The sequence below is a fragment of the Choloepus didactylus genome, chromosome 5, assembly GCF_015220235.1.
Source record: "Choloepus didactylus isolate mChoDid1 chromosome 5, mChoDid1.pri, whole genome shotgun sequence".
NCBI lineage: Eukaryota > Metazoa > Chordata > Mammalia > Pilosa > Megalonychidae > Choloepus > Choloepus didactylus.
The window spans coordinates 141,986,485-142,002,378 of NC_051311.1; the positions used below are offsets into that span (position 1 = coordinate 141,986,485).

General features: G+C 39.8%; 1 protein-coding gene across 3 annotated transcripts in view; it reads right to left on the reverse strand.

Annotated features, from left to right (window-relative positions):
- Positions 1-15,894, reverse strand: part of PDE1C (phosphodiesterase 1C) — a 567,042-nt gene that overhangs the window by 413,853 nt on the left and 137,295 nt on the right. The window lies entirely within an intron of this gene.

The window sequence follows — 15,894 nt, forward strand, 5'->3', positions numbered from 1 at the left end:
AATCTCCTGGGCTCCAGGTAGGTTTACAGAACACTGAATAAAAGAAGAATCCAGAGTCCACACTGACAATAAAATGTAGAAAGGAAGAGAGGGAATCACAAAGACAGGGAAAGACAGAAGTAAAGAGAAGGCCCTTCTTTACAATCAAACATCACCTATTAAATGGAGAAGAAATGACAGATAGAAAATTACCATCAATTCAGACAAGAGTTATCAAGTGATGCTAAAACCATTACATTAATGTTTGTTGGGAAGGAGGTTATTTCCTCAGATTCAAAGTATCTCCCCACAGATTACTCATTATTACAAAGGGAAGAAAGGTAACTTTACAGTGGACACATTGAGGGAAATGACCTTAACCAAATGATCAAAGTTCACATCACCAGAAATGGCATCGTGATAAACCTGCTCCTCATCGTGGCACTGAGGAAGGCACAACATCACTTGTGTACTAACCCTGTCAAAAATGAAAAACCTAAATCTAACCACAAGGTAGCGGGCAGACAAACACAAATCGAGGAACATTTTACAAAATGAAACACATGCCTGTTTGCTTCAAAATGGCAATGTCATGAAAGTCAAAGGCTGAAAAACTGTTTCAGATTAAAAAAAGACTAAAGAGATATGAATGTAATCTGTGCTTCTGGAACAGATTCTGCACCAGAAAGAAGACTGCTATAAAAACCATTATTTTGGGCCATTTGGTGAAATTTGAATATGGGCTATATGTGAAATAATAGTATCAAACCGATGCTAAATTTCCTGAATTTGGTAATTGTACTGTATCCATGTAAGAAAATGGCCTTTCTCTTAAGAGAAACAAGCTGAAGCTGAAAGGTCACAATATCTACAACTTAGGGTTAAAAGATTCATTAAAAACAAAACCTATAGAAGATAGATAGATAGACAGATGAAAGATAGATGACAGATGATTAGATAGATGACGGGGAGAGAAAGAGAGAGAGAGGAGGGAGGGAGGGGGAGGGGAAAGGGAGGGAGGGAGAGAAAGAGAAAGATGTTAGATAGAAGGAATGTAGCAAATTGGTAAAAAAAAAAATGACTCGGGGAGGATAGAGTGGTGTGGATTTTACTAGTCTTGCAACTTTTCTAGAGTTTTAAACAGTGTCAAATAGATATTTAAAAAAACACAAATGCAAAAGCATTTCTTAAATACAGGGACCTACCAGTTGGCTTGTAGCTAGACACTATAGCCTGGTTCAGGGCTACCCTTGGAAACTTAACAACCAAGGAAACTCAACCCCAACAGAGGTAGACACAGTTCAAGGACAGAATAATTCTGTTCAAACCTAGTTAAATAAGTGAAATTCAATCCCTCTCCACACATACTTTTCATATTCTAAATCTGGAGCATTTTCAAAGAACAAAAATAATGAACAGATCAAAGTGTACAATTTTGGATCTCTAATCCAAGTTTGCTATTTGATTCACATCTTCCTGTTTCTGACTTTGCAGAGAGTACATGAGCCACACCCTTGGGCAGTTTGCAGTGTGTCTGTTTTCACATACTTGAGCCCTATCACCTGAACCAGACACATCGCCTCTTCCAAATGAGGACAAGTATGTCTGACGCTCTTGCGCAAATAACAACCCTCCCTCTAACTAAGCTGACCTCCAGGGTTCTGGAGGGAACTCATCCCAGCAAATTCAGTTCTGGTTGCACTTAAAAGTAATCAATAAATGGGGAACAGCTAGTTTACAGTAATGGGGCTGTCTATTCAACAACCATTAGCTATAACTGCATTTTGAAGTAATAAAAAAATTGTCTCTGCTCCAGTCCATGGCGGAAAACCTATTTTCACAAGTTTCTTCACAAAATTGTCCATACAATTGCTCCAGGCACTGCAGAACACCCAGTCCCCAGCACTGTTTGTTCTCCAATTCCATTATTCCATCTCTGCTACAGGCCAGGAAATGTTCATTTTGATGTCATATGTATAAGGGACTGAGGCATGGAAATGTAATTCCTAATTCTGTAACTTAATGAAAAAAGAAAAAAGTCTCCTTTCTGCTTCCCCCGAGATGTCCAGGGGCACTCCTCTGCTGTGGAATAAAAAAACAACTTCTCATGGCAAACAAGGCCCCGCTGTATCTGGTCCCAAATTGCCTCCCCAGAACTGCCTCCCCTTCATGTGGTTTAGCCACAAATCAGGTAGTTCCTTCGACCTATGCCAATTTTTCTGCCTCCTAGCCCTGGTCCACACTGGTCCTTTTGCATTTCCTTTAAGGTCCTCAGGATCCAGGGTGTCCTGTTGATGGTTACACCAAGTGCCATTCAACCCACTCATTGATCTAGATGAGGTCGGGGGACATGCACGGGTCCACGTCACCCCCATGGTCCTAGTGCCTGGCTCAAGATGGACCTGCAGAATGTTCACGGAGCACTTAAAGGGAGGGGCTTTTGTTATTAGAAAGATCCTACTAAGTAGGAAACTGCTCCTTTCCTGCTAGCAAGGGTAAAAACCCTGACCTAATGCTGTAAATAGGAAGGAAAATTTCAACAGCACTAAATTCAGGGACACATTACTGTGAGATTAATAACATGACCGGGGGGTCATTCTGCAGGTGACAGGGACCAATTACCAACCAAGGGACATCAAAATTGCCTTTATCACAGGAGCAATTCTACAGAGTTTCACTTTGTTTTTACTGAGGGTACCTTAATTGTACTGCACATAAACAAACGAACTAAGTCATTCATCACTGAAAGATTGGAAGGGGTAACATATGGTGATTTTGAAATATTTCCCAGTGTAGGGTCCCATATCAGTAGGCCAATCTGTCCCTTTACCTCATCCATCACTGAGACTTAGCCCAAGGCCTGGTATTGGGAAGGAGGAGGATAGAATGTAGGAAAAGTGGAAAGCCTGAGGTCCAGCCTTTCTGGCTAGGGGAACCATAGGGAAAAGGGAAACCAGGGTAGAAGAGGCCAGAAGTCCCCCTTTTCTCTCTTTAGAGGGACATCTGTCTACCAACAAACAGAGCAAAGTCAACTCAGTGCCAATTAGAGGTAGGCAAAGGGAAGCTGGGGTTTAGCTTTCCCAAGCTGATCCTTAGGTTCTGTGTGGTTTGGACAGCTCCTGAGGCCAAACCTCAGAAATAAGCAGGGCTTGTGAGTGGGGAGTTGGCCACTGAGGTTGACACTGGAACAAAGTAGCTAAAGGCTGAAGTCTGGACCACTTGACCCAGATCCTTATGAGAATCACTACCATACTTGGGTGGGGTCCAGAGCACTGCCTGGGGAGAGAAGTGGGGCTGAGTGAGCTGGGAGGACTCCCTGGCTGAGCAAGCCAAGAGCAGATCACACCTGCAGCCAGAGGCCCTATTTCCTCCACCAGCTGTGACAGGATCCATCACAGGAGGCACAAAACTCAAGATACCATTTTGGCAAGGTGCAGGGACAGAAAGGGCACATTCAAAAGAGTGAGCATTCTATTTAAAGAAACTAAATCATTAACCAAAATAGCACTGTCCCAATGGTGGGTTCAGATTGATATTGGACTTAAATGTAGGGTTTTCTCTGTTAATACCCAGTAAAATGGGGACTTTCAAGGAAAATCAGCTCATTGAAAAAGAATAAAGCTACATTTTTTTTTCTGCATATATTAGAGTACTGTCAGAAAAGTGTGACCTAGTTACACAGGTATTTCTCATGTTATGATATCAGACTATAAAGTACATTTTCTATTATGTGACTCCCCATTACCTTCTGACTGACATGAATAATTCCTCTATGCTCTATTAAGCCTAGTCAAACACTGTAGTAAAGAAAGAAATCCGATGGCAGCAGCCCCTGGCAAGCTGACTTCAGTACACACCACCTACACTTGTCCTTCCTACCAAACCTCAGGGAATTCCCAACAGCATTTCTGCTGTCACCCTCTCTCCCAACCGGGGATTTTTCTTATGCCCAGGATGTACTAAATTTATACTTCCAGTTCCTGGAATTGTACCACTTTTCCCATTTTAGGCTGGTTAGCTTTAAACCAGAAAACATGAGTTGGGCTTCCAAAGCACGGCCCATTCATTCAATCAACAAGTACACCCCGAGCATCTGCTAGGCAGTCAGGTCGCTTCCCCCAGAAGGATGAGTGTCCAACAGGAAATATGGACAAGGGATGGTGGGAAGAGCTGCAATGGGGAACTGGGAGGTGTTCAGGGAGCACATGGGTGGGAGGTCACCAACCCAGACACGAGGTACCTAAGGGTGAGCACACCCTGCTCCTGGTCCCAGGCTACACCCGTGATTTCCAGGACTCTGCTGCTCCCCATTCCCATACCTTAAGTGCTGTCTTTACACATTAAGCACTCTGTAGGAAAGCTCCTAATGGTGAGTCTACAGGTTGTGCACAATGAAATTATTGCTTCTGTGACTGGAGAGGAGATGCATTCAGCACACCTTCCTCCTGACCGTGGAGAGCTACTTGCCCCAGGCAGATCAGGAGTCTTCACGCTGCCTTCACTTAGGTAGAGAGAACATCAGGAATTCTCTGCATACTTCTGGTCTGTGTGGCCTAGGGCAGAAGGTCCTATAGCTAAGCAAGAAAAATAGGGAAGTCTATCCATACTTCACACTGGCAGGGAGATTTAGAGGAAGGCTCGAGGGGGAGTTTCCCACCAGCCCCTACTCCCTGCCTGACAGCACTGAAGCTCCCAGCCCCTTTCTGTAGGTTATTCTAGGATGAACAACTTACACTTTGCAAATAGACTGCTACTTGCTGTTGTGTTTGTGGTACACCATGAGGTGCTGAGGGTGCCTCGAATGAGTTCCATCCCAGTGAACAGAAACCTGGATTTCCTAACGGTCCAGTGAGAGCACACTCTGGTTTGGAGAAGGAAGTCCTTTCCAGGAGAAATTAGGTTTGGAGACATGTCTACTGGCTGTGAACAAGACAGTGTCCATGAGCAAACCCTCACCATTTTTGAGCATTTTCTTTAGATAATAGAAACAATCATATTTCAGGTACAATTTAAAATTCTCCTTTCTTATGTTCTAAGTACTTTAATTAGTACCAATGTTTCGGCAAAGTCTGTTGTAGGCAATAAAAGTACAAGATACTAAAGAAAATTGTGGCCTGACTCATGCTCCCTCCACCACTGGAGCCTATGGAGAAGATGCAGTATCAAATATAAAACATTAAATCAAATATACTGAGACTGGCCCAAGATTTCCAAGCCGGTAGCACTGTAGATATCAGAGAAGTGAGAGATGCATTCTCATGGCCATCATGGAGACAAACCCCCTCTTCCCCAAAATACCAGTGGAAGGACCAGGAAGAATGCAAGGAGAATGGTGTCTGAGTTATATATCTTTAGTCAATTTTCCTGTAGTTGAAAATCTGTCTATAAAAACTTATAAAGAGAGACAAACATTTCCCCGATATGAAGCCACGGTTGCAATACAAACAAGCAAACAAAAACTTGTCCTCGCTTTAAAAATCCTCAGAATCCATTCTCTCATTTTTCTCTTTGGCAAACTTGAGGAAGAGTCTACTGATTTAGATTAGTAAAGACTAGATGTGGAAAAATCAGCTCCAGGAGGCAGTGCTAAGTCAGGGGAGTAAAATGTCCCCAGAAGTTCAGAGTGGGTGACAACCCAGGGTTGTAGAGATAGATGTGTGAGCAGACTTCCCATGAGCTAATCTGGAATTTTAACCCATGACTCATCCCAGGGAGGGGCTCAAAACGGCAGGGGATGCCACCCCACACCATGACATATCATCAGCCAGATTGCACATTTCCTGAAAGTAATCATGTCAGAAACTGGCTTCTTGGCAGGAGCCCCTAGTGGAAAAATGACTGCCAAAAGCCAAAGTGAGGATGAGTTCAGTGATTTAATTCTGCATGGAAAACACAATCTATTATATGGGATCTGACAAGGCCTTAATCTCATCAATAGTGGAGGGCGTTGGCTCATTGCGGTTCTGCTCCCTGAAACACAATCTTAGTAAGCGATATATAGAATCTGGAAAGCCTTTGCAAAAGCCCAAATAAGTCGGTTCTAAGTGGGAAGAGAAGCTCATCAAGCCCCCAGCGTTTCTCTAGGGAGTGAGCATGCTATTCTTCCAAATATGAAATCAAAACCTGGAAACTCAACCTGTGTCATAAGTCACACGATTCAAGATAAGCAGCCACGGTGACCAACACATTGGAGTGGCTTCAGAATTTCCACTACTGCCCAAGGAAGTCAGACCAGGGGCCAACCTTGCTCAAAAAGCATCCACCAGACTCATTTTCCCAGCCTGGGGCTCATTGCACAACCCAGACACAGAAGAAGTGGTTGGGTGTGGAGGGTTAGTCTACTCCTAAACAAGGTTTTAAAAACTTGGAGAGAAGGAACTAGGGTCTGTCACATTCACTTGCTCCCTAACCTAGCAACAACCCTCAAGGCCTATGTTATTTTCTTGTTTCCATTTGTGAAATGAGGCAACTGAGAGTCAAAACCCTGACTCCAATCACATAGTTTAGAAGAGCATTTGCAAACTCATACCTGTGGGATTCCAAAGCACATGCCTTGTTATTCAAAGAATGGTCCTCAAACCACCACATCAACTGGGAGCTTGTTAGAAGTGCAGAATTGCAGGCTGCACACCAGATCTACAGAATCAGGATCTGCATTTGTCAGAATCCCCCAGGAATTCATCTGGATATAAAGTTAGAGAAGTACTGCCTTAAAGATCTCCTACCCAAAAGGGGTGAATTAAAAACATAAGTCTGGACCAGATAAACAACATTAGTACAACAGAAAAGGGTGAGTCTCATAGGAGAAGCACCAAATTATATAACCAAAGCACACAGACCCAGAAACATGAAATCCAAGGTGGACCCCATGGTAGCAGCAGATGCTGAAGATGGCTTTATAGACAGGTGGACTGGGTTGAAATTTCCAGCTCACCATCTGTTGGGTGGTTTTGGGCAAGTTGTTTGATCTCTCTGAGTCTGTTTCTTGACATGTACAACTATGATAATAATACTCACCTTGCATGTTTTGGGAGGTTAAATGAACAAACAAACAAACATACAAGGTCTGGCACATATGCTCAATAAACATTGGTTTCCTTGACTTTGGTGCCACCTGGGTCGGGTCCCCATCTGCAAATCTGCACACCAGACGCTGGAAAGAGAAAAGGCTCTCAGCAGCTCTCTCCTGTTCTCACATGTCCTCTAGTGGTGGGTACTGAGATTCCTGTTACTAATCTGACTGGCTAGACTTCTCTGTCTTCCTTAAGCCCCAGGTCCAGTTTATTCTCTCTTCTCTTTTAAGAAAAACATGGGCAGAGTGACAGGTCCCAAGTGGCAGGATATGAGGAAAAAGGAAAACACATACCCGGGGTGAAGGTCCCAGGAGTGTCTGCTTTCAATCAGAAGTATTTTTATTTATTGTTCCCACTTTCTTCCTTTCTAAAGACTCAGGTTCTGAAAGCAGCTCTTCATTCCAGAGTCTCAGGGAGCCTTCAGGGCCCACAGGGTCTGCACCAGGAGCCACAGAAACGCAAGTCTGATCCTATTTGCTGTGTGTGTGTATTGGTCAAGAGCATGCAGTTGAGATTTGTCGTGAAATACTTGAGTACATTCCAGGTGCCGGACACTATGACTCTCTTCTGTGCCCTTTGTTCCTTTAAATCTTCCCAACAACCCTGAAAGTGGCTGTCTTCCTCTCCATTTCAAAATAAACTGAGGCCAAATTAGGTAAGTGACTTGCTCAAATTAACATGGAAAAGTATTTCAGAGTTCAAAGGATATTAACTATATCTAGTCCAACGGTACTCAACATGTGTACCTGCACTAGCAGCTCAGCATCATGAAGCCTATTGGATAAGCAAAATCTAGGGCCTCACCCACACCAAAGCATGAATCTAGCAATCTTTTTGTTTTTAGAGAAGTTATAGGTTTACAGACAAAATCATGCAGAAATACAGAATTCTCGTACACTCCCACTCACACATGGTTTTCCCTACCAATAGGACTTGCATTCGTGTAGTACCATTGTCAGAATTGATGAAAGAATACTATTATAATTATGCTATTAACTATAGTCTATAGTTTACATTAGGGTTCACTCTTTATGTTGTACAATCCTATGATTTTTTAAAAATTTTTATTCTGTAAACATACATACAACCTAAAGTTTCCCCCTTTTAATCACATTCAAATTTATAATTAAGTGGTGTTAATTACACAATATTGTACTACCATCACCACCATCCATTATCAAAACTTTTCTGTCACCCCAACTAGAAACTCTGTACCAATTAAGAATTAACTCCCCATTCTCTACCCTTACCCTGGCCCCTGGTAATCCATATTCTAGTTGCTGACTATGTGAATTGCTTATTCTACTTACTTCCTATCAATGAGATTATAAAATATTTGACCTTTTATGAGTGGCTTATTTCACCCACCATGATGTCTTCAAGGTTCATCCATTTTGTCCTGTATATCAGAATTTCATTCTTTTTTATGGCTGAATAAGTTTCCATTGTATGTGTACACCACGTTTTTTTGTCCGTTCATCTGTTGATGGACATTTGGGTTGCTTCCATCTTTTGACAACTGTGAATAATGCCACTGTGAACACCAGAGTGAAAATATCTGTTTGAGTCCCTACTTCCAATGTGTGGGGTATATACCTAGAAGTAGGATTGCAGGGTCATATGGTAACTCTATGCTTAACTTTCTGAGGAACTGCCAAACTGTCTTCCACAGCAGCTGCACCATTTTGCCTTCCATCCAACAATGAACAAGTGTTCTTATTTCTCCACATCCTTTCCAACATTTCTTATTTACCATTAGCCATTCTAGTGTGTATGAGAAGGTATCTCGTTGTGGTTTTGATTTGCATTTCTCTAATGGCTAATGATGTTGAGGAGCAACTTTTCATGTGTTTATTAAACATTCATATATCTTCTTTAGATAAATGTCCGTTTTTAAATCGCTTTGTTTATCTTTTTGTTTTTGAGTTGTACGATTTCTTTACATATTCTGGATATTAAAACATAATTAAAAAAACATTATTTCAAATGTGATTTCCACATATTTTCCCCTATTCTTTTTACTTTCATTATGAGGTCCTTTAATGAACAAAAGATTTAATTTTGATGAAGTCCCATTTATCTATTTTTTCTTTTGCTGCTCGTGCTTTTGGTGTAAAGTCTAAGAAACCATTGCCTAACACAAGGATCTAAAGATGCTCTCCTGTTTTATTCCAGGAGTTTTATAGATTTGGTTCTTTTATTTACCTTGTTGATCCATTTCGAGTTAATCTTTGCATATGATGTGAGGCAAGAGCAGACCTTTATTCTTTTGCATATGGATATCCAGTTTTCCCCACAGAGGATTTATTTCTGAGCCCTCTATTTGATTCCTTTTGTCTGTACATCTGTCCTTGTGCTAGTACCATGCTGTTTTGATACCTATAGCTTTGTAATATGTTTTAAAATCGGTTAGTGTGTTTCTTCCAAATTCATTCTTTTTCAAGACAGTTTGGCAATTTGAGGCCTCTCACTCTTTCATATGAATTTGATGATTGACTTTTCTACTTCTGTAAAAAAAGGCTGCTAGACCAAGGGTGTAAGTCTCCCTGGAGACATGGGACATGACTCTCAGGGTGAGCCTGCCCCTGGCATCGTGAGATTGACAATGTCTTCTGGAACAAAAGGGGGAAAAGAAATGGAACAAAATACAGCTTCAGTGGCTAAGAGATTTCATACAGTGTTGAGGGGTCATTCTGGAGGTTATTCTTATGCAAGATCTAGCCATATATTGCAAACTACCACAGTATGCCAAACTCCAACCAACAGTATTCCTGAAAACCCTAGGGAATGCACTGGGCTCTATCTAAGTCTCTATAAAAGTTTTTCTTCATAAGTTTATTTTCTCAGAAAATTAAGGCCTCCAGATTGATCCCATGCCGGATAAGCCCTGAAACTGAGAGGTACCAGCCTCTCCAAGAACATCAACCAGTTTGATTCCTCTACCCCATAAAATCAACACCCCTTTCCTGCATGAAGAAGTTAAAATGGTCATTGCCCAGATATCCCTAAGATTGAGTTAATGATCAAATGAGAGGGAGGAGGCGTAACTGAAAAATTAGGATTTAACAAATGACTGTGGCTACTGACTCATTATATAGATATTTCTTTTTAGTGTCTAGTGTCTTAGAATAGCCAGAAGGAGACATCTGAAGTTGTTGAACTATAATCCAGTAGCCTTGATCTTTGATAATGATTCTATAACTATATAGCACACAAAAAAAGGGGGTCGGTTCCACTGATCTATATATCTATCTCTGACAACAATACACTGTCTTAATTAACCTACCTCTATTGTAAGTCTTAAAATTGGGTAGAGTGCAATACTAGTGATCAATAAGAGGGAGGGGTAAGAGATATGGGATGTTTGAGGTCTTCTTTTTTCTTTTTATTTCTTTTTCTGGAGTAACACAAATGTTCTAAAAATTATCATGGTGATGAATACACAAATAATTGATGATACTGTGAACCACTGATTGTATTCTTTGGATGGATTGTATGGTGTGTGAATATAGCTCAAGAAAATTACATTGTTTTAAGAAAGGCTGCTGGAATTTTGATTGGGATTGCATTGAATCTGTGTATTACCTTGGGTAGAACTGATATCTTATCAATATTTAGTCTTCCAATCCAGGAACATGAAATGTCCTGCCATTTATTTAGGTCTTCTTTGGTTTCTTTTAATATTGTTTTATAATTTTCTATGTGCAAGTCCTTTACATTCTTTGTTAGATTTTTTTCCTAGATATTTGATTCATTTAGTTGCAATTGTAAATGGAGGTTTTTTCCTTGATTTCTTTTCAGATTGTTCACTACTAATATATAGAAATACTACTGACATTTGCTTGTTAACACATCACTTTGTTGTATTTGCCTATTAGCTCTAGGAGCTTTGCTGTGGATTTTTCAGGATTTTCTGTATATAGGATCACGTCACCTGCAATTAGGGAAAGCTCCACTTCTTCCTTTCCAATTTAGACACCTTTTATTTCTTTTTCTTGCTGCATTGCTCTGGCTAGAACTTCCAGTACAATGTTGAATAACAGTGGTGAAAGAGGGCATCCTTGTTTTATTCCTTATCATAGAGGGAAAGCTTTCAGTCTTTCACCATTTAGTATATTAGCTGTGGGTTCTTCATATATGCCCTTTGTCATAGTGAGGAAGTTTCCTTCTATTCCCAGTTTTCTAAGTGTTTTTAATCAGAAGAGATGCTGTCAAATGCCTTTTCTGCACTAACAATTACATTTCATTTGATACTAACACAACTTTAATAATATATACAAACACGTTGCTATAACCCGCCATCCCTGCCATCTTTTGTTGTACTTGTTACAAATTATATCTTTTTATGTTGTATATCCAAAGCCATAGATTTATCATTACTTTTTATTCATTTACATTTTAGAACCTTTAAGAAGTAAAAAGTGGAGCTACATATAAAAAACTACAATACGATAATACTAGCATTTATATTTACCGTATGGTTACCTTTACCAGAGTTCTTTATTTCTTTACGCAGCTTTGATCCACTGTCTAGTGTCCTTTCCTTTCCATTTGAAGAAGTCTCTTTAGCACTGCTTGTAGGGCAGATGCAATGTTGACAAACTCCCTCAGCTTTTGTTTATCTAGAAATGTCTTCATCAGTCCCCTATTTTTGAAAGTCTCACTGGATATAAAATTCTTGGTTGGCAATTGTTTTCTTTCAGCATTTTATATATTTCATCCCACTTATTGCTTGCCTTTGCAGTTTCTGATGACAAATAAGCACACTGTTTTTCTCTTGCAGCTTCCAGAATTCTCTCCCTGTCCTAGCATTTGACACTTTACCATGTATCTGGGCATGGTTGTTGTGCCAGTTTGGATATATTATGTTCCCCAAAATGCCATGTTCTTTAATGAAATCTTGTGGGGGCAGACATATTAGTGTTGATTAGGTTGGAATCTTTGGATTAGGTTGTTTCCATGGAGATGTGACCCACCTAACCATGGGTAATACCTTTGATTAGATTATTTCCATGGAGGTGTGGCCCCACCCATTCAGTAAGACCACTACTGGAGCCCTATAAAAGCTCAGACAGAAGGAGCTCAGTGCTGCTGCAGCTTAGAGATGGCCATTAAAAGCAGAGTTTTGCTGATGACTTGGAGATACTAGCCCAGAGTTTGCCCCAAGAAGCTAAGCCAAGAGACATTTTGGAGAAAGCCATTTTGAAACACAACCTGGGAGCAAGCAGACGCCAGCCATGTGCCTTCCCAGCTAACAGAGGTTTTCCAGACGCCAATGACCTTTCTCCAGTGAAGGTATACTCATGTTTATGCCTTGGTGTGAACATTTTTATGGCTGTAGAACTGTAAATTTGTAACCAAATAAACCCCCTTTATAAAAGCCAATCCATTCCTGGTATTTTATATAACGGCAACATTAGCAAACCAGAACAGGTGACTTCGAGTTTATCCTATTTGGGTTTCACTGGGATTCTTGAACATGTACATGCGTGTCTTTTCTTAGATTTGGGGAATCTTCTGCCATTATTTCTTTGACTGTTCCTTTTGCCCCTTTTTCTCTTTCTTCTCCTTCTGGGATTCCCATAATGTATATATTGGTATGCTTGATGGTGTCCCACAGGTCTCTTAGACTATTTTCACTTTTTATAATTCTTTTCTTCTTTCTGCTCATAAGCCTGGCTCATTTCAATTGTCTTGTCATCAAGTTCACTGATTCTTTCTTCTGCCAGGTCTAGTTTGCTGTTAAAATCCTCTAAAGTAATTTTTCATTTCAATTATTGTGGTCTTCAACTCCAGTGTTTCTGTGTGGTTCCTTTTTAAAAGTTCTCTCTCTTTATTATGATTCTCATATTGTTCATTCCTCATTTTCCTGATATCCTTAGTTCATTCTCCATGTTTTCCTTTATCTCCTTGAGCATACTGAACATTATTTTTTTAAAGTGTTTGTCCAGTGTGTCCAAAGTTTGGTTTTCTTCATTGATGGTTTATGATTTTTTATCTTGTCACTTTTGATGTACCATCATTTCCTGTTTCTTTGTTTGTCTTGAAATCTTTTGTTGCACACTGTGCAACGTTTTAATATTTTCATGAGTTAACTCTGGGAAATAGGACCTAGTCTGTCTGTTCCTTAAGTTTCTATAAATATAGTGACATGTCAGAGATTTCATTGAATGCCAGGAGCTAACAAAAACAAATGCAAAAACTACCTTTCACAGTCTTGGAAAATTGGCTGAGTTTAGACCTCCTATCAAGAAGCTCAGCCCAAGGCAAACATGAAGAGCAAGGTCCTCTTTGTCTCTCCTCAGCCTGCATCTAAATATCAAAGTCAAAGAGAAGAACCCAACACTCCAACCTCAGCAGAGGGAAGAGTGTGCCCATTAGTGGTGAAAGAAGTTATTTTAGGAGCTGAGAGCACTGATCATCCATGTACCCATAAAGTTTTAAAAATGTAGGGATATAACACAACATTCCTCCTAGTTTCCCCAGAGTCACTATCAGAAGTCAGCAATTATCAGACTTTTTTCACTCCTTGAGTACATGATTGAGAAAGAGCACATGAGTGAGCACCTGAGTGATGCAATTCTATGAGCATTATTTAAAATCCAGCTCAACTCTATTCCCTTCTTTGCAGTCCAGGAAGAACATATAAAACAAGTGACATTATTAGAAGGGTAACCTTGACTCTGCTCTACTTTAGTTATTGGTAAGTTCTGGTACATGTGATGACAAGGATGAACCTAGAAGACATCATGTTGTAAAAAAAAAAATAATAAGCCAGACACAAGAGGACATATATTGTATGATCTCACTGATATAAAGTAAGTAAAATAAGCAAATTCATAGAGTCAGAAACTAGAACACAGTTTACCAGGGGCCGGGGTAGTTGTAGGGAATGGGGAGTTAATGCTTAATCAGTACAGAGTTTCTGGTTGCGGTGACAGAAGAGTTTTGGTAACGGATGGTAGTGATGATAGCACATTGTGAATATAATGAACAGCACTGAATTACATATAGAACATGGTTAAAAGGGGAAACTTTAGCTTATATATATGTTACTAAAATAAACATTTTTTGAAAAACCATAGGACTGTACAACACAAAGAGTGAACCTTAATGTAAACTATAGACTATAGCAATAGTATAATTATGATAATATTTTTTCTTCAATGTAACAAAGATACCACACAACTGCATTAACCCACACTAATAGGAAAAACTGTGTGTGAGGGAGGTATGTGGGAACTCTGTATTTTCTGCATGATTTTCCTGTAAACCTACAACTTCTCTAACAAAAAAAAATTAAACAGAATCTAGCTACAATACCATTCATTCCTTTGCAACACAAGAAACATATAGAAAACAACTGACATTATTACAAGGGTAACCTTGACTCAGCTCTAATTTATTTATTGATAAGTAAGTTTCCTCACACTTCATTACTTTGTGTGTAACAATTTACACAGAACAAATCTCACACCTGATCACGACTATCAGAGTTAAGAACAGTGCATTAGAGAATATTTATTCTCCCACATTGCAATTGATATCAACTATCTTCTTTGGAAGAGAGGATGCTTATGGAATAGGATGCAGTTTTATTAAGGAGAACAATAAATAAATAACATATACCAGTCAGTTGCTACCTTTAATTGCTAGAGGATTGGCTTATTTGTACCTGCAGTGTCCTTCCTACCGCACCAAGTATTACACAACACCAGAAATAAATCTAGACCTTTAAAATCTTATGATTTAGTCTCCTTCTGGAACCAAGATATTGACACACGATACAACTAGCAGATCAAATGAGTTCATGGCCATCAACACGTTCTGTCTATTAATGAGCACGGAGGGAATGCAAAGAGAAGGGATAGTGGTAATGGAGCAGAGTTACTCCTTTTCTTAAGAATAACTCTATGGGCCTTCATTGAAGAAGATGTTGAGCATGGTTTGGGGTGGAAGGTGTTACTATGAGACCATTGTATGTGAAGAGATTGACTCCACCATAAAACCTTCAAAATGAGAATACAAAGACCAAGAACATCATTCACCATTCCCCCTCTCCTCACAGATCTTTGCAGAGAGAATCACAGGTTTATAAGATGTACTTCTCTCTAAGTGAGTTTATTTTATTTTACTTAAAACCTCACAACACAATAAATAAACCTTTACTAGGAATAAAAAACATTTGCCTGCAATTCTTGTTCTGCCATGGCATCAGTCACATTATATAAAGAAATTCAAGCCCCTATTCATCACTCCTTTTTAGAACTCATCTATAATTTAATCTACACTAAGAAACTTCACAAGGTGAAGTGGTTTTTACTGAGCAATTACACAGATCACCTTGATGCAAAACAGAGCACATTTTTCAAATATGTTTCATGGACTCCAAGAGTTGTCTGAATTTTCATGGTGGGGGGTGGGGGGGCAGGTGTGGAAGGTTTATATGCTCTATTAGCCATGTGGGAAAAGCCTGTAGTAGAAAGAAAGGGAAAAGAACTAAAATTAGGGTAACAAGGAAAAAGGAAGGGAGAAAGGCCGACTGGCAAAATGATTAAATCATAATTTCTGATACAGTAGTATGTATTTCAAGAGTGAGTTTGAAGACCCCAGTCAGAACTGAAAAAAAATCACCTTTATGTACCACAAACATACCTTGATCAATTTTTATCAATGGAAGAGAAGTTAAGGGACAGTGTTATGATGAAAATGGAGTACAATACAGAAAGAAAAAGTACAAGAGCCCTTTGCAGGATGATGAAATACTAAACCAAGAACAAGAACAGAGTAAACAGTCACCTGGGAAAAAACACAAGAAGATTCCTGCTTCATTTGAGGCGGC